General features: G+C 47.5%; 13 non-coding genes and 3 pseudogenes across 13 annotated transcripts; 6 read left to right on the forward strand and 10 right to left on the reverse strand.

Annotated features, from left to right (window-relative positions):
• Positions 1-328: 328 nt before the first annotated feature.
• LOC135045932 (U1 spliceosomal RNA) lies at positions 329-463 on the reverse strand (annotated as a pseudogene).
• A 152-nt stretch (positions 464-615) lies between these two features.
• On the reverse strand, positions 616-779 carry LOC135045975 (U1 spliceosomal RNA). Its single transcript, XR_010238353.1, has one exon. It is a non-coding gene; the product is annotated as a U1 spliceosomal RNA (small nuclear RNA).
• Positions 780-3140: 2361 nt separating this feature from the next.
• On the forward strand, positions 3141-3296 carry LOC135045941 (U1 spliceosomal RNA). Its single transcript, XR_010238320.1, has one exon. It is a non-coding gene; the product is annotated as a U1 spliceosomal RNA (small nuclear RNA).
• Positions 3297-3970: 674 nt separating this feature from the next.
• Positions 3971-4134, forward strand: LOC135045898 (U1 spliceosomal RNA). The gene has a single exon (XR_010238293.1). It is a non-coding gene; the product is annotated as a U1 spliceosomal RNA (small nuclear RNA).
• Positions 4135-4286: 152 nt separating this feature from the next.
• On the forward strand, positions 4287-4449 carry LOC135045929 (U1 spliceosomal RNA). Its single transcript, XR_010238314.1, has one exon. It is a non-coding gene; the product is annotated as a U1 spliceosomal RNA (small nuclear RNA).
• Positions 4450-7752: 3303 nt separating this feature from the next.
• Positions 7753-7916, reverse strand: LOC135045959 (U1 spliceosomal RNA). The gene has a single exon (XR_010238338.1). It is a non-coding gene; the product is annotated as a U1 spliceosomal RNA (small nuclear RNA).
• Positions 7917-8608: 692 nt separating this feature from the next.
• On the reverse strand, positions 8609-8750 carry LOC135045922 (U1 spliceosomal RNA; annotated as a pseudogene).
• Positions 8751-8902: 152 nt separating this feature from the next.
• LOC135045949 (U1 spliceosomal RNA) lies at positions 8903-9066 on the reverse strand. The gene has a single exon (XR_010238328.1). It is a non-coding gene; the product is annotated as a U1 spliceosomal RNA (small nuclear RNA).
• A 692-nt stretch (positions 9067-9758) lies between these two features.
• LOC135045924 (U1 spliceosomal RNA) lies at positions 9759-9900 on the reverse strand (annotated as a pseudogene).
• Positions 9901-10052: 152 nt separating this feature from the next.
• Positions 10053-10216, reverse strand: LOC135045951 (U1 spliceosomal RNA). The gene has a single exon (XR_010238330.1). It is a non-coding gene; the product is annotated as a U1 spliceosomal RNA (small nuclear RNA).
• A 1304-nt stretch (positions 10217-11520) lies between these two features.
• Positions 11521-11594, forward strand: TRNAN-AUU (transfer RNA asparagine (anticodon AUU)). Its single transcript has one exon. It is a non-coding gene; the product is annotated as a tRNA-Asn (tRNA).
• Positions 11595-12934: 1340 nt separating this feature from the next.
• Positions 12935-13098, forward strand: LOC135045980 (U1 spliceosomal RNA). Its single transcript, XR_010238358.1, has one exon. It is a non-coding gene; the product is annotated as a U1 spliceosomal RNA (small nuclear RNA).
• A 152-nt stretch (positions 13099-13250) lies between these two features.
• On the forward strand, positions 13251-13413 carry LOC135045923 (U1 spliceosomal RNA). Its single transcript, XR_010238309.1, has one exon. It is a non-coding gene; the product is annotated as a U1 spliceosomal RNA (small nuclear RNA).
• Positions 13414-23157: 9744 nt separating this feature from the next.
• On the reverse strand, positions 23158-23321 carry LOC135045966 (U1 spliceosomal RNA). Its single transcript, XR_010238344.1, has one exon. It is a non-coding gene; the product is annotated as a U1 spliceosomal RNA (small nuclear RNA).
• Positions 23322-23976: 655 nt separating this feature from the next.
• On the reverse strand, positions 23977-24139 carry LOC135045891 (U1 spliceosomal RNA). Its single transcript, XR_010238286.1, has one exon. It is a non-coding gene; the product is annotated as a U1 spliceosomal RNA (small nuclear RNA).
• A 152-nt stretch (positions 24140-24291) lies between these two features.
• On the reverse strand, positions 24292-24455 carry LOC135045983 (U1 spliceosomal RNA). The gene has a single exon (XR_010238361.1). It is a non-coding gene; the product is annotated as a U1 spliceosomal RNA (small nuclear RNA).
• Positions 24456-24773: the final 318 nt, after the last annotated feature.

A 24773-nucleotide genomic window follows, 5' to 3' on the forward strand; every position in this document is an offset into this window, starting at 1 on the left:
ACCTCCACCCTCCGTCGGTGTGGGGCTCATGTTGGCTATGCCCCAGCCCCTGAAGCATTCAAGCTGATTTCTTGCAGCAGCTGGGCACTGTAACAGCTCCAGAGCTGCTCTGTAAGGCAAGTAAAAGGGTGTGGGCCCTGCAGCACTACCTGTAGTTTGCATTGTGCATCGGAAGGCACAAAGTAAGCAGACAGGAGGAGAAGTCAGGATAGTGCACAAGGGTATAGAAGGGAGGGGCTCAAGAAAAAAGAAGTGGAAACAGACAGCAAACTAGGCTGGAGAGAGACCTGAGACAAAGAGATCTGAATTATATGAGAGCCGACTAGGGGAAACACAAATTATGCAATCAAGTTTCCCATATTTGGGGAAATCGCAGGGGCAGCACACCCAGAGTGCAATGGGTGAGCCTTGCCCTGGGAGAAGCAACTTCATGATCATAGTATCTCACCTGGCAGGTAAGTAGGAGTTGGGCTAGAGCTGGGGAGGGTCGCTGCTCGGGCACCCCCCTGTCAAGTGAAGGAGATCCAACTGAGGCAGCACAAGGGAACTCTTGAAAGAAGAACAAGGCTAGAGGAAGATCTGAGACAAAGAAATCTGACTTTTACCAGAGCTGACCAGAGGAAAGCACAAACACAGTCCCCCACTACCACAAATAATGCAGTTGAGTTTCCCACATTTGGGGAAATCACAGAGGTCAGCATACCCAGAACGCAATGAATGAACCTAACCCTGGGAGAACAATCTTCATGACCATGGTATCTCCTATGCAAAATAAGTATGATTTGGGATAGGGCTGGGGAGGGCCGCTGCTCAGGCACATCTCTGTCAAGTAAAGGAGATTCAACTGAGGCAGCACAAGGGAACTCTCATCTGGGGACAACAACTGCAGGGAGAACACATATTTTCAGATGAACATGGGAGGGCAGAAGGCTGCCTAATACTGAAGCACCCCCAAACAACAAACCAAATGCAACAACTAGTGCAAGCATTCCTGGGGGAAGGCCTGCCGCAGATGGATTTGCATATGGTGATGTCATCCAAGCAGTGGGTCAAAGTTGGCTTCAACCCTCGTCTGCATATGAAAAGAGAAAAGGGGCATGCAGGGCATGGCGGCCTTTTGCGGCGCTTGGCTGACCCCTAGTTTGCATTAAACACCTCCACCCTCCGTCGGTGTGGGGCTCATGTTGGCTATGCCCCAGCCCCTGAAGCATTCAAGCTGATTTCTTGCTGCAGCTGGGCACTGTAACAGCTCCAGAGCTGCTCTGTAAGGCAAGTAAAAGGGTGTGGGCCCTGCAGCACTACCTGTAGTTTGCATTGTGCGTTGGAAGGCACAAAGTAAGCAGACAGGAGAAGTCTGGAGAGTGCACAAGGGCATAGAAGGCAGCGGCTCAAGAAAAGAGAAGTGGAAACAGACAGCAAACTAGGCTGGAGAGAGACCTGAGACAAAGAGATCTGAATTATACGAGAGCCGACCAGGGGAAACACAAATTATGCAGTCAAGTTTCCCACAGGAGTATATAGGATACGACCCAGTGGTACCTGACGACATAGATACTAACAGCTATTTAATAACATTACGCTAGAAAGTGATTATTAGCAACATATATATCTATATAAACAACCCCGCCAGGGTTGTGCCTTCAAAAATAATCACACACGGACACGCTTTTTAAACCTTTTTTTCACATCTCTTTATTCTTCTTATGCACATGTATGTTAGTTCTGTGATTTTAACCTTTATGTTTCACTGCAGTTTGGGATAATAATATTAATATTTATCCAATTTTAATACATACTTAATAAAGGTTATATTTTATGATTCATTCATTCTGTCCAGTGCGTCAACAGTGCAGATTTCTTCTTGTTTTTTCTCCCAAATTCTATAACAATGACAGTAAATGTTGTTTCTTTTCAAACAGAACTTTCTTGACCATGCTTCTTGCTTGAAAGATCTGGGAGCACATGGAAAACAGTACAAACCATGCAGTATCACAAGAGCCTTTATTTGATATTTCATGAAGATAGAGCAGAATTGAGGACACGTCAACTATTTCTGCCGAAGGTGGTTCATCTTTCCACATGGTGCCTTTGGCCACTGACACCTTCGTTGAGTCAAAGTCTCTGGCTGTGGTCAGAACTTTGAAAATTTATGTCACCAGAACGGTTCAGATTAGGAAAACAGAGGCTCTGTTTGTCCTGTATGCTCCCAACAGGATTGGGTGTCCTGCTTCCATGTAGACAATTATGCGCTGGATCTGTGGTAAGATTCAGCATGCTCATTCCACGGCAGGATTGCCGTTACTGAATTAGGTGAAGACCCATTCTACTAGAAAGGTGGGTTCATCCTGGGCAGCTGGTCGGGGAGTCTCGGCATTGCAACTTTGCCGAGCAGCTATTTAGTAAACACTTTTGCTAAGTTTTACAAGTTTTAGAGTAAAGGAGATTCAACTGAGGCAGCACAAGGGAACTCTCATCTGGGGACAACAACTGCAGTGAGAACACATATTTTCAGATGAACATGGGAGGGCAGAAGGCTGCCTAATACTGAAGCACCCCCAAACAACAAACCAAATGCAACAACTAGTACAAGCATTCCTGGGGGAAGGTCTGCAGAAGACGGATATGCATATAGTGATGTCATCCAAGCAGTGGGCCAAAGTTGGCTGGAACCCTCATCTGCATATGAAAAGAGAAAAGGGGTATGCAGGGCATGGCGGCCTTTTGCGGCGCTTGGATGACCCTTAGTTCGCATTAAACACCCCCACCCTCCTTCGGTGTGGGGCTCATGTTGGCCATGCCCCAGCCCCTGAAGCATTCAAGCTGATTTCTTGCAGCAGCTTGGCACTGTAACAGCTCCAGAGCTGCTCTGTAAGGCAAGTAAAAGGGTGTGGGCCCTGCAGCACTACCTGTAGTTTGCATTGTGCATTGGAAGGCACAAAGTAAGCAGACAGGAGGAGAAGTCAGGATAGTCCACAAGGGTATAGAAGGGAGGGGCTCAAGAAAAAAGAAGTGGAAACAGACAGCAAACTAGGCTGGAGAGAGACCTGAGACAAAGAGATCTGAATTATATGAGAGCCGACCAGGGGAAACATAAATTATGCAGTCAAGTTTCCCACATTTGGGGAAATCGCAGGGGCAGCACACCCAGGTGAGATACTATAATCAGGAAGGTGCTTCTCCCAGGGCAAGGCTCACCCATTGCACACTGGGTGTGCTGCTCCTACGATTTCCCCAAATGTGGGACACTTGACTGCATAATTTGTGTTTCCTCTGGTCGGCTCTCGTATAATTCAGATCTCTTTGTCTCAGGTCTCTCTCCAGCCTAGTTTGCTCTCTGTTTCCACTTCTTTTTTCTTGAGCCCCTCCCTTCTATACCCTTGTGCACTATCCTGACTTCTCCTCCCGTCTGCTTACTTTGTGCCTTCCAATGCACAATGCAAACTACAGGTAGTGCTGCAGGGCCCACACCCTTTTACTTGCCTTACAGAGCAGCTCTGGAGCTGTTACAGTGCCCAGCTGCTGCAAGAAATCAGCTTGAATGCTTCATGGGATGGGGCATGGCCAACATGAGCCCCACACCAAAGGAGGGTGGGGGTGTTTAATGCGATCTAGGGGTCATCCAAGCACCGCAAAAGGCCGCCATGCCCTGCACGCCCCTTTTCTCTTTTCATATGCAGATGAGGGTTGAAGCCAACTTTGACCCACTGCTTGGATAACATCACCATATGCAAATCCATCTGCTGCAGGCCTTCCCCCAGGAATGCTTGCACTAGTTGTTGCATTTGGTTTGTTGTTTGGGGGTGCTTCAGTATTAGGCAGCCTTCTGCCCTCCCATGTTCATCTGAAAATATGTGTTCTCCCTGCAGTTGTTGTCCCCATATGAGAGTTCCCTTGTGCTGCCTCAGTTGAATCTCCTTTACTTGACAGAGATGTGCCTGAGCAGCGGCCCTCCCCAGCCCTATCCCAAATCATACTTATTTTGCATAGGAGACACCATGGTCATGAAAATTGTTCACCCAGGGTGAGGTTCATTCATTGCATTCTGGGTATGCTGACCCCTGTGATTTACCCAAATGTGCGAAACTCGCCTGCATTATTTGTGGTAGTTGGGGACTGTGTTTGTGTTTTCCGCTGGTCAGCTCTGGTAAAAGTCAGATTTCTTTGTCTCAGATCTTCCTCTAGCCTTGTTCTTCTTTCGAGAGTTCCATTGTGCTGCCTCAGTTGGATCTCCTTCACTTGACAGGGGGGTGCCCGAGCAGCGACCCTCCCCAGCTCTAGCCCAACTCCTACTTACCTGCCAGGTGAGATACTATGATCTTGAAGGTGCTTCTCCCAGGGCAAGGCTCAACCATTGCACTCTGGGTGTGCTGCCCCTGCGATTTCCCCAAATATGGGAAACTTGACTGCATAATTTGTGTTTCCCCTGGTCGGCTCTCGTATAATTCAGATCTCTTTGTCTCAGGTCTCTCTCCAGCCTAGTTTGCTGTCTGTTTCCACTTCTCTTTTCTTGAGCCGCTCCCTTCTATGCCCTTGCGCACTATCCTGACTTCTCCCGTCTGCTTACTTTGTGCCTTCCAACGCACAATGCGAACTACAGGTAGTGCTGCAGGGCCCACACCCTTTTATTTGCCTTACAGAGCAGCTCTGGAGCTGTTACAGTGCCCAGCTGCTGCAAGAAATCAGCTTGAATGCTTCAGGGGCTGGGGCATAGCCAACATGAGCCCCACACCGAAGGAGGGTGGAGGTGTTTAATGCGAACTAGGGGTCATCCAAGCGCCGCAAAAGGCTGCCATGCCCTGCATAACCCTTTTCTCTTTTCATATGCAGATGAGGGTTCCAGCCAACTTTGGCCCACTGCTTGGATGACATCACCGTATGCAAATTCGTCTCCTGCAGACCTTCCCCCAGGAATGCTTGTACTAGTTATTGCATATGGTTTGATATTTGATGGTGCTTCAGTATTAGGCAGCCTTCCGCCCTCCCATGTTCATCTGAAAAAATGTGGTCTCCCTGCAGTTGTTGTCCCCAGACGAGAGTTCCCTTGTGCTTCCTCAGTTGAATCTCCTTAACTTGACGGGGGAGGGGCTTGCCCGAGCAGCCACCCTCCCCAGCCCTATCCCAACTCATACTTATTTTGCATATGAGATCTCTATATCATGAAGATTGTTATCACAGGGTGAAGTTCATCCATTATATTTTAAAATAGGAAGGTTCAAATTACATATTTGAATTGCATCTATGTGCTGGATTCAAATGTCCCCCCCCCTTCCTTTCTCAATTGTGCCCGTCAGCAGCTATTCTAAGGTTGCTGCCAATGGGTGTGACACATTAATTTCTTCTGTGGGGTACACTGGACTCCACAAGGATTCACATTGGGGTGTAGAGTAGGATCTTGATCTGAGGCACCAACCGGCTCAAAGCTTTTGACTGTTCCCAAGATGCTCAGCGCATTCTCCTCTATAACCCCGCTTCCATGAACAGGGAGCTCAGTTTGTAGTTGGTGCCTTCAGTAGCAGGCCACTTAACAGGGGCCTGCCTCAGGCAGCCTATTCTTAGCTATTAATTTTGACAAGAAAATAAGAACTTTTTTTATGAGAATCTACAAGGGCTGCAGCAGGCTAGGTCTAATAGACATCTTTACTGCAGCTTCATCACTCCCAGCGGCGCTGTATACTCCCGTGCCCTGGTTGCTGGGTCACTGCAGCGGAGGCTCCGGTTTCTTCCTAAGGTCAGTCACACACGCACCGCCCTTCCGGATCACGAGGCCGCTGATGAAGGGGAGCGTGGCCGTAGGGGGTGGACCGTGTGCGCACTGGCGTGGACACTGATTACTGGGCAGCCGCTCCACGAGCCACCAGGTACAGTTAAGGAGCACAGGTCTGGGGTTTTTTCTCCCATATTAAACCAATTTTGTACTGCCCGCAGCGCATTGTGATAGGTAATAGGGCCTGATTCAGGTTGGATTGCAATCACAGTAAGCGATCCAACTGCAAAAATTGCTAAGAGCATACGCATGTGCCTGCATTTTCTGCGGCACCCCGCAGAGAATGCGATCGCCTCTGCCTGTCAATCGGGGCAGGGGGGGAGAGGGGGGTCAGCAACACTCCATTTCCAAGTCAGGGATGGAGCGGTGCGGGGGCAAGGCTTCAAAATGGGGTCTGCAACGGAGTAGACACAGGGGGCGTGGTCACAGCGGCTGTATGACATCACATTCAGCCGCTGTGATCACAAAAATGGTGGCGGCTTCCTGCGCGCACATACAGTCTGCACCAGCAGGAGGCTACACCATTTTTTATGATCACGCTGAACTGCAGTGCGACTGCAATTACAGATTGGTCAAGAAGGGAGGCGTCATGCTGGGTGGCCATGTCCTGTCACTGTGCAGGAGCCAGCACCGCTCACACACTAGTCCCCGGGTGCAGCCCCCAACCCCCGGGACACCCGGAGCAACAAAATGTAGATTCAGGCCACCAGGCCACACCCCTACCTATGAAACCATGCCTCCTTTTTACCATTGCGCTGCTTATCTGCGCGCACTGCATTACAATCTCCTTCGCCACCTCTCTGGGTGTCACCAGTGATAGTGACACCTCTGCCATGCTTGTAGCAGCTGGTCCTAAGATCTACGCCTCAAGCCCTGAGTGTTTGCCCTTGTGACTTGTTGATCATCATAGCGAAGCAGATGCTTACAGAAAACTGCAGGGGCTTAGATTGAAAATAAAAAAATATATGGGTATAAGGTAGAGAGGAGCGGGTTCGGTTCTCCGAGAACCGAATTCCCCACGAACTCCACGTGGTTTACACTGGTCCGAGGCAGGCTCGGTTGTTCCCGCCTGACTCGGAAAACCTGAACAAGGGAAAATGTCATCATCCCGCTGTCGGATTCTCGCGAGATTCGGATTTCATATAAAGAGCTGCGCGTTGCCGCCATTTTTACTCGTGCATTGAAGAGGGAGCGGAGAGGACGTGGCTATGTTCTCTCAGTGGAAATCTCAATATCAGTGCTCAGTATCAGTGGTTACTTATTGCTGCTCAGTAATACTAGTAGTGTGTCTCTCCTGCTCAGTGTCAGTTCTCAGTAGTATCCTCATCAGTGCTCAGTATCACTGCTCATTGTCTTGTGCTGCATTGTGGTGCTCAGCATACTACAGTACATTACTAATAGTCCAGTGCTGCATCTTGCTGCTCAGTGTCAGTTCTAGTATCCTCATCAGTGCTCACTATCACTGCTCATTACATTGTGGTGTTCTGTATACTACAGTAACATAGTAATATAGTAACATATAGTAATATAGTTTTTGAGGTTGAAAAGAGGCAAATTGCCCATCGTGTTCAACCTGTTTTAAGTTGTGATGATTCTACATACTTGCTGAATAATGTTTTATGACTAGTTAACTACTACAACTCATGTTACCCCCGGATTAACCATGTTGATATTTTAAGTATTATAACCTTGGATAGCTTTTTCATTCAGAAATGTATCCATTCCTTTTTTAAATCCAATTACAGAGTCCGCCATTACCACCTTCCCTGGCAGGGAATTCCACATCCTGATTGCCCTAACAGTGAAGATCATAGTATCTCACCTGGCAGGTAAGTAGGAGTTGGGCTAGAGCTGTGGAGGATTGCTGCTTGGGCACCCCCTGTCAAGTGAAGGAGATCCAACTGAGGCAGCACAAGGGAACTCTCGAAAGAAGAACAAGGCTAGAGGAAGATCTGAGACAAAGAAATCTGACTTTTACCAGAGCTGACCAGAGGAAAGCACAAACACAGTCCCCCACTACCACAAATAATGCAGTCGAGTTTCCCACATTTGGGGAAATCACAGGGGTCAGCATACCCAGAATGCAATGAATGAACCTCACCCTGGGAGAACAATCTTCATGACCAAGGTATCTCCTATGCAAAATAAGTATGATTTGGGATAGGGCTGGGGAGGGCCGCTGCTCAGGCACATCTCTGTCAAGTAAAGGAGATTCAACTGAGGCAGCACAAGGGAACTCTCATCTGGGGACAACAACTGCAGGGAGAACACATATTTTCAGATGAACATGGGAGGGCAGAAGGCTGCCTAAAACTGAAGCACCCCCAAACAACGAACCAAATGCAACTACTAGTGCAAGCATTCCTGGGGGAAGGCCTGCAGCAGATGGATTTGCATATGGTGATGTCATCCAAGCAGTGGGTCAAAGTTGGCTTCAACCCTCGTCTGCATATGAAAAGAAAAAAGGGGTGTGCAGGGCATGGCGGCCTTTTGCGGCGCTTGGATGACCCCTAGTTCGCATTAAACACCTCCACCCTCCTTCGGTGTGGGGCTCATGTTGGCTATGCCCCAGCCCCTGAAGCATTCAAGCTGATTTCTTGCAGCAGCTGGGCACTGTAACAGCTCCAGAGCTGCTCTGTAAAGCAAGTAAAAGGGTGTGGGCCCTGCAGCACTACCTGTAGTTTGCATTGTGCGTTGGAAGGCACAAAGTAAGCAGATGGGAGAAGTCAGGATAGTGCACAAGGGTATAGAAGGGAGGGGCTCAAGAAAAAAGAAGTGGAAACAGACAGCAAACTAGGCTGGAGAGAGACCTGAGACAAAGAGATCTGAATTATATGAGAGCCGACCAGGGGAAACACAAATTATGCAGTCAAGTTTCCCACATTTGGGGAAATCGCAGGGGCAGCACAGCCAGAGTGCAATGGGTGAGCCTTGCCCTGGGAGAAGCATCTTCATGATCATAGTATCTCACCTGGCAGGTAAGTAGGAGTTGGGCTAGAGCTGGCGAGGGTCGCTGCTCGGGCACCCCCCTGTCAAGTGAAGGAGATCCAACTGAGGCAGCAAAAGGGAACTCTCGAAAGAAGAACAAGGCTAGAGGAAGATCTGAGACAAAGAAATCTGACTTTTACCAGAGCTGACCAGAGGAAAGCACAAACACAGTCCCCCACTACCACAAATAATGCAGTTGAGTTTCCCACATTTGGGGAAATCACAGGGGTCAGCATACCCAGAATGCAATGAATGAACCTAACCCTGGGAGAACAATCTTCATGACCATGGTATCTCCTATGCAAAATAAGTATGATTTGGGATAGGGCTGGGGAGGGCCGCTGCTCAGGCACATCTCTGTCAAGTAAAGGAGATTCAACTGAGGCAGCACAAGGGAACTCTCATCTGGGGACAACAACTGCAGGGAGAACACATATTTTCAGATGAACATGGGAGGGCAGAAGGCTGCCTAATACTGAAGCACCCCCAAACAACAAACCAAATGCAACAACTAGTGCAAGCATTCCTGGGGGAAGGCCTGCAGCAGATGGATTTGAATATGGTGATGTCATCCAAGCAGTGGGTCAAAGTTGGCTTCAACCCTCGTCTGCATATGAAAAGAATAAAGGGGTGTGCAGGGCATGGCGGCCTTTTGCGGCGCTTGGATGACCCCTAGTTCGCATTAAACACCTCCACCCTCCTTCGGTGTGGGGCTCATGTTGGCTATGCCCCAGCCCCTGAAGCATTCAAGCTGATTTCTTGCAGCAGCTGGGCACTGTAACAGCTCCAGAGCTGCTCTGTAAAGCAAGTAAAAGGGTGTGGGCCCTGCAGCACTACCTGTAGTTTGTATTGTGCGTTGGAAGGCACAAAGTAAGCAGACGGGAGAAGTCAGGATAGTGCACAAGGGTATAGAAGGGAGGGGCTCAAGAAAAAAGAAGTGGAAACAGACAGCAAACTAGGCTGGAGAGAGACCTGAGACAAAGAGATCTGAATTATATGAGAGCCGACCAGGGGAAACACAAATTATGCAGTCAAGTTTCCCACATTTGGGGAAATCGCAGGGGCAGCACACCCAGAGTGCAATGGGTGAGCCTTGCCCTGGGAGAAGCATCTTCATGATCATAGTATCTTACCTGGCAGGTAAGTAGGAGTTGGGCTAGAGCTGGGGAGGGTCGCTGCTCGGGCACCCCCCTGTCAAGTGAAGGAGATCCAACTGAGGCAGCACAAGGGAACTCTCGAAAGAAGAACAAGGCTAGAGGAAGATCTGAGACAAAGAAATCTGACTTTTACCAGAGCTGACCAGAGGAAAGCACAAACACAGTCCCCCACTACCACAAATAATGCAGTTGAGTTTCCCACATTTGGGGAAATCACAGGGGTCAGCATACCCAGAATGCAATGAATTAACCTAACCCTGGGAGAACAATCTTCATGACCATGGTATCTCCTATGCAAAATAAGTATGATTTGGGATAGGGCTGGGGAGGGCCGCTGCTCAGGCACATCTCTGTCAAGTAAAGGAGATTCAACTGAGGCAGCACAAGGGAACTCTCATCTGGGGACAACAACTGCAGGGAGAACACATATTTTCAGATGAACATGGGAGGGCAGAAGGCTGCCTAATACTGAAGCACCCCCAAACAACAAACCAAATGCAACAACTAGTGCAAGCATTCCTGGGGGAAGGCCTGCCGCAGATGGATTTGCATATGGTGATGTCATCCAAGCAGTGGGTCAAAATTGGTTCAAACACCTTTGCAAAGTTCTATAAGTTTGATACCCTGGCTGAGGAGGACCTCCTGTTTGCTCAATCGGTGCTGCAAAGTCATCCGCACTCTCCTGCCCGTTTGGGAGCTTTGGTATTATCCCCATGGTCCTTACGGAGTCCCCAGCATCCTCTAGGACGTAAGAGAAAATAAGATTTTAAACCTACCGGTAAATCTTTTTCTCGTAGTCCGTAGAGGATGCTGGGTGCCCGTCCCAAGTGCGGTCTACTTCTGCAAGACTTGTATATAGTTATTGCTTACATAAGGGTTATATGTTAGTTTTCATCGGTCTTGGACTGATGCTATGTTGTTTTCATACTGTTAACTGGGTAGTATATCACAAGTTATACGGTGTGATTGGTGTGGCTGGTATGAATCTTGACCTTGGATTAACAAAAATCCTTTCCTCGTACTGTCCGTCTCCTCTGGGCACAGTTTCTCTAACTGAGGTATGGAGGAGGGGCATAGAGGGAGGAGCCAGTGCACACCCAGATCTAAAGTCTTTCTTAAAGTGCCCATGTCTGCTGCGGAGCCCGTCTATCCCCCATGGTCCTTACGGAGTCCCCATCATCCTCTACGGACTACGAGAAAAAAAAATTACCGGTAGGTTTAAAATGTTATTTTTTTCTCTGCAACCCACTGCTAAATTGTGCTTCCTAGCTGTTTTTTATAAAATCACTTAATTAAATCTAACTCTGATTACGTCAGAGAAGGCCAGGTACCCTACACCATAAGAGGGGGTTTGAAATTTTGACTTGTCTACTTAAAGATCACCAAAATCTGATGACAAGGTCAATTACATCCCTGGGTGGGATTGAACCACCAACCTTTTGGTTAATAGCCCATGTAAGTGCAAGAAATCCTGAAGCACTCACTCATCATGGGAAAGTACCAATGTGTTTCTTACAAAAATTCTCCAGATTATTGACTTTTTAAAGTTTTTCTAGGAAACGTTCTAGATGAATGCTTATTAGCCTTTGTCAGTATTGACTTTCGCAAGGTGTCTCTGTGGCGCAATCGGTTAGCATGTTTGGCTATTAACCAAAAGGTTGGTGGTTCAATCCCACCCAGGGATGTAATTGAACTTGTAATCAGATTTTGGTGATCTTTAAGTAGACAAGTCAAAATTTCAAAAACCCCCCTTATGGTGTAGGGTACCTGGCCTTCTCTGATGTAATCAGAGTTAGATTTGATTAAGTGATTTTATAAAAAAACAGCTAGGAAGCACAATTTAGCAGTGAGTTGCAGAGAAAAAAAATTATGCTGGCAGAAAAGTCCAATTGAGTGATTAAACAGCTCTTCATTTTCTGATTTTATGTTTATGCTAACAAATTTGCTCTCTGAAAAGTGTCCACAAAGCCAAGTCTCTGATTAACACCTTTGTAGGAATGGTTTTTCACCTATTACTGAATTAAACTTGCTTCATTGGAAAGGCATCAAAGATGCATCCTCATTTCAATGTCTACTGAAATAATACAGGTTGACACCAGGAAACGTCACTGCATCCTTGCTGCTTCCTCATGGGGAAGTCTGTTTAATGTGAAAACAAGGTGATATCTAATCAGCACACAGGTAAGGAATTAAGAAAATCTTTCTTTATGGGTGAAGATGTTTCTCACAAATTGTTGTCCCAATGCATCATTGAAATTCAAGATGGAAGATGATTTTCATATATCACTTGTACATTTTGCATTGCTCTTCTGGTGACAATGTAGTTTGTTTTTGTCAATTACCATTTCAGTAATAGGGTAAAGAAAATTAAGTGGATTTTTTAAAGAAAACAATGCTGTCAATATACTATTAAAACAAATTAAAATGATAAAAGTTATTGTACTTTAAGTAAAAATAAAAGTGCCAAAATATCAATCCCAGTTTTTGATTACTTTAATTATAAAAAAAAAAATGCACATAGCAGAGGATAGTTTCGATCAATCGACCTCTGGGTTATGGGCCCAGCATGCTTCCATTGCACTACTCTGCTGCTCATGGAAGTGTCAGAGATCCTGAAGACTAAATTGATTAAAGGCCTTAAAGTACTGGACTATAAGGAAAGACTTACTAGGCTGAATATTTATACACTAGAAAAGAGGTGCCTAAGAGGAGATATTATTAATATCTTCAAATATGTAAAGATACATAACAAAGAGTTATCAGAGGAATTATTTATTAAAAGAACACGTGGTCACTCGCTGCGACTGGAGGAAAGTTCAGAACGCAATGGAGGAAAGGTTTCTTCACTGTTAGGGCAATCAGGATGTGGAATTCCCTTCTTCCCTCCCATGTTCATCTGAAAATATGTGTTCTCCCTGCAGTTGTTGTCCCCAGATGAGAGTTCCCTTGTGCTGCCTCAGTTGAATCTCCTTTACTTGACAGAGATGTGCCTGAGCAGCGGCCCTCCCCAGCCCTATCCCAAATCATACTTATTTTGCATAGGAGATACCATGGTCATGAAGATTGTTCTCCCAGGGTGAGGTTCATTCATTGCATTCTGGGTATGCTGACCCCTGTGATTTCCCCAAATGTGGGAAACTCGCCTGCATTTTTTGTGGTAGTGGGGGACTGTGTTTGTGTTTTCCTCTGGTCAGCTCTGGTAAAAGTCAGATTTCTTTGTCTCATATATTCCTCTAGCCTTGTTCTTCTTTCGAGAGTACCCTTGTGCTGCCTCAGTTGGATCTCCTTCACTTGACAGGGGGGTGCCCGAGCAGTGACCCTCCCCAGCTCTAGCCCAACTCCTACTTACCTGCCAGGTGAGATACTATGATCATGAAGGTGCTTCTCCAAGGGCAAGGCTCACCCATTGCACTCTGGGTGTGCTGCTCCTGCGATTTCCCCAAATGTGGGAAACTTGATTGCATAATTTGTGTTTCCCCTGGTCGGCTCTCGTATAATTCAGATCTCTTTGTCTCAGGTCTCTCTCCAGCCTAGTTTGCTGTCTGTTTCCACTTCTCTTTTCTGGAGCCACTGCCTTCTATGCCCTTGCGCACTATCCTGACTTCTCCCGTCTGCTTACTTTGTGCCTTCCAACACACAATGCGAACTACAGGTAGTGCTGCAGGGCCCACACCCTTTTAGTTGCCTTACAGAGCAGCTCTGGAGCTGTTACAGTGCCCAGCTGCTGCAAGAAATCAGCTTGAATGCTTCAGGGGCTGGGGCATAGCCAACATGAGCCCCACACCAAAGGAGGGTGGGGGTGTTTAATGCGAACTAGGGGTCATCCAAGCACCGCAAAAGGCCGCCATGCCCTGCATGCCCCTTTTCTATTTTCATATGCAAATGAGGGTTCCAGCCAACTTTGGCCCACTGCTTGGATGACATCACCGTATGCAAATCCGTCTGCTGCAGACCTTCCCCCAGGAATGCTTGTACTAGTTGTTGCATATGGTTTGATATTTGATGGTGCTTCAGTATTAGGCAGCCTTCCGCCCTCCCATGTTCATCTGAAAAGATGTGGTCTCCCTGCAGTTGTTGTCCCCAGACGAGAGTTCCCTTGTGCTTCCTCAGTTGAATCTCCTTAACTTGACGGGGGAGGGGCCGAGCAGCCACCCTCCCCAGCCCTATCCCAACTCATACTTATTTTGCATATGAGATCTCTTGATCATGAAGATTGTTCTCACAGGGTGAAGTTCATCCATTATATTTTAAAATAGGAAGGTACAAATTACATATTTGAATTGCATCTATGTGCTGGATTCAAATGTCCCCCCCCCCCCTTCCTTTCTCAATTGTGCCCATCAGCAGCTATTCTAAGGTTGCTGCCAATGGGTGTGACACATTAATTTCTTCTGTGGGGTACACAGGACTCCACAAGGATTCACATTGGGGTGTAGAGTAGGATCTTGATCTGAGGCACCAACCGGCTCAAAGCTTTTGACTGTTCCCAAGATGCTCAGTGCATCCTCCTCTATAACCCCGCTTCCATGAACAGGGAGCTCAGTTTGTAGTTGGTGCCTTCAGTAGCAGGCCACTTAACAGGGGCCTGCCTCAGGCAGCCTATTCTTAGCTATTCATTTTGACAAGAAAAGAAGAACTTGTTTTATGAGAATCTACAAGGGCTGCAGCAGGCTAGGTCTAATAGACATCTTTACTGCAGCTTCATCACTCCCAGCGGCGCTGTATACTCCCGTGCCCTGGTTGCTGGGTCACTGCAGCGGAGGCTCCGGTTTCTTCCTAAGGTCAGTCACACACACACCGCCCTTCCGGATCACGAGGCCGCTGATGAAGGGGAGCGTGGCCGTAGGGGGTGGACCGTGTGCGCACTGGCGTGGACACTGATTACTGGGCAGCCGCTCCACTAGCCACCAGGTACAGTTAAGGAGCACAGGTCTGGGGGTTTTTCTCCTATATTAAACCAATTTTGTACTGCCCGCAGCGCATTGTGATAGGTAATAGGGCCTGATTCAGGTTGGATTGCAATCACAATAAGTGATCCAACTGCAAAAATTGCTAAGAGCATACGCATGTGCCTGCATTTTCTGCGGCACCCCGCAGAGAATGCGATCGCCTCTGCCTGTCAATCGGGGCAGGGGGGGAGAGGGGGGTCAGCAACACTCCATTTCCAAGTCAGGGATGGAGCGGTGCGGGGGCAAGGCTTCAAAATGGGGTCTGCAATGGAGGAGACACAGGGGGCGTGGTCACAGCGGCTGTATGACATCACATTCAGCCGCTGTGATCACAAAAATGGTGGCGGCTTCCTGCGCGCACATACAGTCTGCACCAGCAGGAGGCTACACCATTTTTTATGATCACGCTGAACTGCAGTGCGACTGCAATTACAGCATGGTCAAGAAGGGAGGCGTCATGCTGGGTGGCCATAAGAGATGAGCGGGTTCGGTTCCTCGGAATCCGAACCCGCCCGAACTTCACCCTTTTTTGCACGGGTCCGAGCAGACTCGGATCCTCCCGCCTTGCTCGGTTAACCCGAGCGCGCCCGAACGTCATCATCCCGCTGTCGGATTCTCACGAGACTTGGATTCTATATAAGGAGCCGCGCGTCGCCGCCATTTTCACACATGCATTGAGATTGATAGGGAGAGGACGTGGCTGGCGTCCTCTCCGTTTAGATTAGAAGATAGAGACGAGTGACATTTGAATTACTACTAATTTGGGGAGCAGTTGAACTTGTCAGGAGTACTCAGTAGTGTAGAGTTTTGCTGATAGTGACCACCAGTTTTATTATTTATAATCCGTTCTCTGCCTGAAAAAAAACGATACACATACCATATCTGTGCTCAGCCTCAGTGTGCTGCATGATATATCATCTATGTATATCTGACTGTGCTGAGTGCTCACTGCTCACACAGCTTAATTGTGGGGGAGACTGGGGAGCAGTTATAGCAGGAGTACAGTGAACACTTTTGCTGCCAGTGTGACCACCAGTATATTGTCTGCCTGAAAAAGTTAAACACTCCTGTGGTGTTTTTTTTTTATTCTATAAACGCATTCTGCTGACAGTGTCCAGCAGGTCCGTCATACATATATTATATAAATATTTATCTGCAGTAGTGTTATATTTTTTTTTTCATCTTTATCATCTCTATATTAGCAGACGCAGTACGGTAGTCCACGGCTGTGGCTATCTCTGTGTCGTCAGTGCTCGTCCATAATTGTATACCTACCTACCTGTGGTGGGTTTTTTTTTTCTATCTTCTTCATACTAGTAGTTTAGGAGTCTACTGACAGTGTCCACCAGGTCCATCATTATATTATATACCTACAGTAGTAATATATTTATTATATTATCTATACTAGCAGACGCAGTACGGTAGTCCACGGCTGTGGCTATCTCTGTGTCGTCAGTGCTCGTCCATAATTGTATACCTACCTACCTGTGGTGGGTTTTTTTTTTATCTTCTTCATACTAGTAGTTTAGCAGTCTGCTGACAGTGTCCACCAGGTCCGTCATTATATTATATACCTACAGTAGTAATATATTTATTATATTATCTATACTAGCAGACGCAGTACGGTAGTCCACGGCTGTACCTACCTCTGTGTCGTCAGTGCTCGTCCATAATTGTATACCTACCTGTGGTGGGTTTTTTTTTTCTATCTTCTTCATACTAGTAGTTTAGGAGTCTGCTGACAGTGTCCACCAGGTCCGTCATTATATTATATACCTACAGTAGTAATATATTTAGTATATTATCTATACTAGCAGACGCAGTACGGTAGTTCACGGCTGTACCTACCTCTGTGTCGTCACTCGTCCATAATTGTATACCTAACTGTGGTGGGTTTTTTTTTCTATCTTCTTCATACTAGTAGTTTAGCAGTCTGCTGACAGTGTCCACCAGGTCCGTCATTATATTATATATACCTACAGTAGTTATATATATTTTTTTTTATATCATTAATTATCATCTCTATACTAGCAGACGCAGTACGGTAGTCCACGGCTGTGGCTATCTCTGTGTCGTCAGTGCTCGTCCATAATTGTATACCTACCTACCTGTGGTGGAAGTTTTTTTCTATCTTCTTCATACTAGTAGTTTAGCAGTCTGCTGACAGTGTCCACCAGGTCCGTCATTATATTATATATACCTACAGTAGTTATATATATATTTTTTTTATATCATTAATTATCATCTCTATACTAGCAGACGCAGTACGGTAGTCCACGGCTGTAGCTACCTCTGTGTCGTCAGTCACTCGTCATCCATAAGTATACTAGTATCCATCCATCTCCATTGTTTACCTGAGGTGCCTTTTAGTTGTGCCTATTAAAATATGGAGAACAAAAATGTTGAGGTTCCAAAAATAGGGAAAGATCAAGATCCACTTCCACCTCGTGCTGAAGCTGCTGCCACTAGTCATGGCCGAGACGATGAAATTCCATCAACGTCGTCTGCCAAGGCCGATGCCCAATGTCATAGTACAGAGCATGTAAAATCCAAAACACAAAAGATCAGTAAAAAAAGGACTCAAAAATCTAAATAAAAATCGTCGGAGGAGAAGCGTAAACTTGCCAATATGCCATTTACCACACGGAGTGGCAAGGAACGGCTGAGGCCCTGGCCTATGTTCATGGCTAGTGGTTCAGCTTCACATGAGGATGGAAGCACTCAGCCTCTCGCTAGAAAAATGAAAAGACTTAAGCTGGCAAAAGCACAGCAAAGAACTGTGCGTTCTTCAAAATCACAAATCCACAAGGAGAGTCCAATTGTGTCGGTTGCGATGCCTGACCTTCCCAACACTGGACGTGAAGAGCATGCACCTTCCACCATTTGCATGCCCCCTGCAAGTGCTGGAAGGAGCACCCGCAGTCCAGTTCCTGATAGTCAGATTGAAGATGTCAGTGTTGAAGTACACCAGGATGAGGAGGATATGGGTGTTGCTGGCGCTGGGGAGGAAATTGACAAGGAGGATTCTGATGGTGAGTTGGTTTGTTTAAGTCAGGCACCCGGCGAGACACCTGTTGTCCGTGGGAGGAATATGGCCATTGACATGCCTGGTGAAAATACCAAAAAAATCAGCTCTTCGGTGTGGAAGTATTTCAACAGAAATGCGGACAACAGGTGTCAAGCCGTGTGTTGCCTTTGTCAAGCTGTAATAAGTAGGGGTAAGGACGTTAACCACCTCGGAACATCCTCCCTTATACGTCACCTGCAGCGCATTCATCATAAGTCAGTGACAAGTTCAAAAACTTTGGGCGACAGCGGAAGCAGTCCACTGACCAGTAAATCCCTTCCTCTTGTAACCAAGCTCACGCAAACCACCCCACCAACTCCCTCAGTGTCAATTTCCTCCTTCCCCAGGAATGCCAATAGTCCTGCAGGCCATGTCACTGGCAATTCTGACGAGTTCTCTCCTGCCTGGGATTCCTCCGATGCATCCTTGAGTGTAACGCCTACTGCTGCTGGCGCTGCTGTTGTTGCTGCTGGGAGTCGATGGTCATCCCAGAGGGGAAGTCGTAAGACCACTTTTACTACTTCCACCAAGCAATTGACTGTCCAACAGTCCTTTGCAAGGAAGATGAAATATCACAGCAGTCATCCTGCTGCAAAGCGGATAACTGAGGCCTTGGCTTCCTGGGCAGTGAGAAACGTGGTTCCGGTATCCATCATTACTTCAGAGCCAACTATAGACTTGATTGAGGTACTGTGTCCCCGGTACCAAATACCATCTAGGTTCCATTTCTCTAGGCAGGCGATACCGAAAATGTACACAGACCTCAGAAAAAGACTCACCAGTGTCCTAAAAAATGCAGTTGTACCCAATGTCCACTTAACCACGGACATGTGGACAAGTGGAGCAGGGCAGACTCAGGACTATATGACTGTGACAGCCCACTGGGTAGATGTATTGACTCCCGCCGCAAGAACAACAGCGGCGGCACCAGTAGCAGCATCTCGCAAACGCCAACTCTTTCCTAGGCAGGCTACGCTTTGTATCACCGCTTTCCAGAATACGCACACAGCTGAAAACCTCTTACGGCAACTGAGGAAGATCATCACAGAATGGCTTACCCCAATTGGACTCTCCTGTGGATTTGTGGCATCGGACAACGCCAGCAATATTGTGCGTGCATTATATCTGGGCAAATTCCAGCACGTCCCATGTTTTGCACATACCTTGAATTTGGTGGTGCAGAATTATTTAAAAAACGACAGGGGCGTGCAAGAGATGCTGTCGGTGGCCACAAGAATTGCGGGACACTTTCGGCGTACAGGCACCACGTACAGAAGACTGGAGCAACACCAAAAACGCCTGAACCTGCCCTGCCATCATCTGAAGCAAGAAGTGGTAACGAGGTGGAATTCAACCCTCTATATGCTTCAGAGGATGGAGGAGCAGCAAAAGGCCATTCAAGCCTATACATCTGACCACGATATAGGAGGTGGAATGCACCTGTCTCAAGCGCAGTGGAGAATGATTTCAACGTTGTGCAAGGTTCTGCAACCTTTTGAACTTGCCACACGTGAAGTCAGTTCAGACACTGCCAGCCTGAGTCAGGTCATTCCCGTCATCAGGCTTTTGCAGAAGAAGCTGGAGACATTGAAGGAGGAGCTAAGACAGAGCGATTCCGCTAGGCATGTGGGACTTGTGGATGGAGCCCTTCATTCGCTTAACCAGGATTCACGGGTGGTCAATCTGTTGAAATCAGAGCACTACATTTTGGCCACCGTGCTCGATCCTAGATTTAAAACCTACGTTGTATCTCTCTTTCCGGCAGACACAAGTCTGCAGGGGTTCAAAGACCTGCTGGTGAGAAAATTATCAAGTCAAGCGGAACTTGATCGGTCAACAGCTCCTCCTTCACATTCTCCCGCAATTGGGGGTGCGAGGAAAAGGCTCAGAATTCCGAGCCCACCCGCTGGCGGTGATGCAGGGCAGTCTGGAGCGACTGCTGATGCTGACATCTGGTCCGGACTGAAGGACCTGCCAACGATTACGGACATGTCGTCTACTGTCACTGCATATGATTCTCTCACCATTGAAAGAATGGTGGAGGATTATATGAGTGACCGCATCCAATTAGGCACGTCAGACAGTCCGTACGTATACTGGCAGGAAAAAGAGGCAATTTGGAGGCCCTTGCACAAACTGGCTTTATTCTACCTAAGTTGCCCTCCCACAAGTGTGTACTCCGAAAGAGTGTTTAGTGCCGCCGCTCACCTTGTCAGCAATCGGCGTACGAGGTTACTTCCAGAAAATGTGGAGAAGATGATGTTCATTAAAATGAATTATAATCAATTTCTCCGTGGAGACATTGACCAGCAGCAATTGCCTCCACAAAGTACACAGGGAGCTGAGATGGTGGATTCCAGTGGGGACGAATTGATAATCTGTGAGGAGGGGGATGTACACGGTGATGAATCGAAGGATGATGATGAGGTGGACATCTTGCCTCTATAGAGCCAGTTTGTGCAAGGAGAGATTAATTGCTTCTTTTTTGGTGGGGGTCCAAACCAACCCGTCATTTCAGTCACAGTCGTGTGGCAGACCCTGTCACTGAAATGATGGGTTGGTTAAAGTGTGCATGTCCTGTTTATACAACATAAGGGTGGGTGGGAGGGCCCAAGGCAATTCCACCTTGCACCTCTTTTTTCTTTTATTTTTCTTTGCATCATGTGCTGTTTGGGGAGTGTTTTTTGGAAGGGCCATCCTGCGTGACACTGCAGTGCCACTCCTAGATGGGCCAGGTGTTTGTGTCGGCCACTTGGGTCGCTGAGCTTAGTCACACAGCTACCTCATTGCGCCTCTTTTTTTCTTTGCGTCATGTGCTGTTTGGGGAGTGTTTTTTGGAAGGGCAATCCTGCGTGACACTGCAGTGACACTCCTAGATGGGCCAGGTGTTTGTGTCGTCCACTTGGGTCGCTGAGCTTAGTCACACAGCTACCTCATTGCGCCTCTTTTTTTCTTTGCGTCATGTGCTGTTTGGGGAGTGTTTTTTGGAAGGGCCATCCTGCGTGACACTGCAGTGCCACTCCTAGATGGGCCAGGTGTTTGTGTCGGCCACTTGGGTCGCTGAGCTTAGTCACACAGCTACCTCATTGCGCCTCTTTTTTTCTTTGCGTCATGTGCTGTTTGGGGAGTGTTTTTGGAAGGGCCATCCTGCGTGACACTGCAGTGCCACTCCTAGATGGGCCAGGTGTTTGTGTCGGCCACTTGGGTCGCTGAGCTTAGTCACACAGCTACCTCATTGCGCCTCTTTTTTTCTTTGCGTCATGTGCTGTTTGGGGAGTGTTTTTTGGAAGGGCCATCCTGCGTGACACTGCAGTGCCACTCCTAGATGGGCCAGGTGTTTGTGTCGGCCACTTGGGTCGCTGAGCTTAGTCACACAGCTACCTCATTGCGCCTCTTTTTTTCTTTGCGTCATGTGCTGTTTGGGGAGTGTTTTTTGGAAGGGCCATCATGCGTGACACTGCAGTGCCACTCCTAGATGGGCCAGGTGTTTGTGTCGGCCACTTGGGTCACTGAGCTTAGTCATCCAGCGACCTCGGTGCAAATTTTAGGACTAAAAATAATATTGTGAGGTGTGAGGTGTTAAGAATAGACTGAAAATGAGTTGAAATTATGGTTATTGAGGTTAATAATACTTTGGGATCAAAATGACTCCCAAATTCTATGATTTAAGCTGTTTTTTAGGGTTTTTTGAAAAAAACACCCGAATCCAAAACACACCCGAATCCGACAAAAAAAATTCGGTGAGGTTTAGCCAAAACGCGTTCGAACCCAAAACACGGCCGCGGAACCGAACCCAAAACCAAAACACAAAACCCGAAAAATTTCCGGTGCACATCTCTAGTGGCCATGCCATGTCACTGTGCAGGAGCCAGCACCGCTCACACACTAGTCCCCGGTGCAGCCCCCAACCCCCGGGACACCCGGAGCAACAAAATGTAGATTCAGGCCACCAGGCAACGCCCCTACCTATGAAACCATGCCTCCTTTTTACCATTGCGCTGCTTATCTGCGCGCACTGCATTACAATCTCCCTCGCCACCTCTCTGGGTGTCACCAGTGATAGTGACACCTCTGCCATGCTTGTAGCAGCTGGTCCTAAGATCTACGCCTCAAGCCCTGAGTGTTTGCCCTTGTGACTTGTTGATCATCATAGCAAAGCAGATGCTTACAGAAAACTGCAGGGGCTTAGATTGAAAATAAAAAAATTTGATGGGTATAAGGTAGAGAGGAGCGGGTTCGGTTCTCCGAGAACCGAATTCCCCACGAACTCCACGTGGTTTACACTGGTACGAGGCAGGCTCGGTTGTTCCCGCCTGACTCGGAAAACCTGAACAAGGGAAAATGTCATCATCCCGCTGTCGGATTCTCGCGAGATTCGGATTCCATATAAAGAGCTGCGCGTTGCCGCCATTTTTACTCGTGCATTGAAGAGAGAGCGGAGAGGACGTGGCTATGTTCTCTCAGTGGAAATCTCAATATCAGTGCTCAGTATCAGTGGATACTTATTGCTGCTCAGTAATACTAGTAGTGTGTCTCTCCTGCTCAGTGTCAGTTCTCAGTAGTATCCTCATCAGTGCTCAGTATCACTGCTCATTGTCTTGTGCTGCATTGTTGTGCTCAGCATACTACAGTACATTACTAATAGTCCAGTGCTGCATCTTGCTGCTCAGTGTCAGTTCTAGTATCCTCATCAGTGCTCACTATCCCTGCTCATTGCATTGTGGTGTTCTGTATACTACAGTAACATAGTAATATAGTAACATATAGTAACAAAGTTTTTGAGGTTGAATAGAGGCAAATTGCCCATCGTGTTCAACCTGTTTTAAGTTGTGATGATTCTACATACTTGCTGAATAATGTTTTATGACTAGTTAGCTACTACAACTCATGTTACCCCCGGATTAACCATGTTGATATTTTAAGTATTATAACCTTGGATAGCTTTTTCATTCAGAAATGTATCCATTCCTTTTTTAAATCCAATTACAGAGTCCGCCATTACCACCTTCCCTGGCAGGGAATTCCACATCCTGATTGCCCTAACAGTGAAGATCATAGTATCTCACCTGGCAGGTAAGTAGGAGTTGGGCTAGAGCTGTGGAGGATTGCTGCTCGGGCACCCCCTGTCAAGTGAAGGAGATCCAACTGAGGCAGCACAAGGGAACTCTCGAAAGAAGAACAAGGCTAGAGGAAGATCTGAGACAAAGAAATCTGACTTTTACCAGAGCTGACCAGAGGAAAGCACAAACACAGTCCCCCACTACCACAAATAATGCAGTCGAGTTTCCCACATTTGGGGAAATCACAGGGGTCAGCATACCCAGAATGCAATGAATGAACCTCACCCTGGGAGAACAATCTTCATGACCATGGTATCGCCTATGCAAAATAAGTATGATTTGGGATAGGGCTGGGGAGGGCCGCTGCTCAGGCACATCTCTGTCAAGTAAAGGAGATTCAACTGAGGCAGCACAAGGGAAATCTCATCTGGGGACAACAACTGCAGGGAGAACACATATTTTCAGATGAACATGGGAGGGCAGAAGGCTGCCTAATACTGAAGCACCCCCAAACAACAAACCAAATGCAACAACTAGTACAAGCATTCCTGGGGGAAGTTCTGCAGAAGACGGATTTGCATACGGTGATGTCATCCAAGCAGTGGGCCAAAGTTGGCTGGAACCCTCATCTGCATATGAAAAGAGAAAAGGGGTATGCAGGGCATGGCGGCCTTTTGCGGCGCTTGGATGACCCTTAGTTCGCATTAAACACCCCCACCCTCCTTCGGTGTGGGGCTCATGTTGCCAATGCCCCAGCCCCTGAAGCATTCAAGCTGATTTCTTACAGCAGCTTGGCACTGTAACAGCTCCAGAGCTGCTCTGTAAGGCAAGTAAAAGGGTGTGTAGTTTGCATTGTGCATTGGAAGGCACAAAGTAAGCAGACAGGAGGAGAAGTCAGGATAGTGCACAAGGGTATAAAAGGGAGGGGCTCAAGAAAAAAGAAGTGGAAACAGACAGCAAACTAGGCTGGAGAGAGACCTGAGACAAAGAGATCTGAATTATACGAGAGCCGACCAGGGGAAACACAAATTATGCAGTCAAGTTTCCCACATTTGGGGAAATCGCAGGGGCAGCACACCCAGAGTGCAATGGGTGAGCCTTGCCCTGGGAGAAGCACCTTCATGATCATAGTATCTCACCTGGCAGGTAAGTAGGAGTTGGGCTTGAGCTGGGGAGGGTCGCTGCTCGGGCACCCCCCTGTCAAGTGAAGGAGATCCAACTGAGGCAGCACAAGGGAACTCTCGAAAGAAGAACAAGGCTAGAGGAAGATCTGAAACAAAGAAATCTGACTTTTACCAGAGCTGACCAGAGGAAAACACAAACACAGTCCCCCACTACCACAAATAATGCAGTCGAGTTACCCACATTTGGGGAAATCACAGGGGTCAGCATACCCAGAATGCAATGAATGAACCTCACCCTGGGAGAATAATCTTCATGACCATGGTATCTCCTATGCAAAATAAGTATGATTTGGGATAGGGCTGGGGAGGGCCGCTGCTCAGGCACATCTCTGTCAAGTAAAGGAGATTCAACTGAGGCAGCACAAGGGAACTCTCATCTGGGACAACAACTGCAGGGAGAACACATATTTTCAGATGAACATGGGAGGGCAGAAGGCTGCCTAATACTGAAGCACCCCCAAACAACAAACCAAATGCAACAACTAGTGCAAGCATTCCTGGGGGAAGGCCTGCCGCAGATTGATTTGCATATGGTGATGTCATCCAAGCAGTGGGTCAAAGTTGGCTTCAACCTTCGTCTGCATATGAAAAGAGAAAAGGGGCG

Source organism: Pseudophryne corroboree, unplaced genomic scaffold, assembly GCF_028390025.1.
Source record: "Pseudophryne corroboree isolate aPseCor3 unplaced genomic scaffold, aPseCor3.hap2 scaffold_914, whole genome shotgun sequence".
Classification (NCBI taxonomy): Eukaryota; Metazoa; Chordata; class Amphibia; order Anura; family Myobatrachidae; genus Pseudophryne; species Pseudophryne corroboree.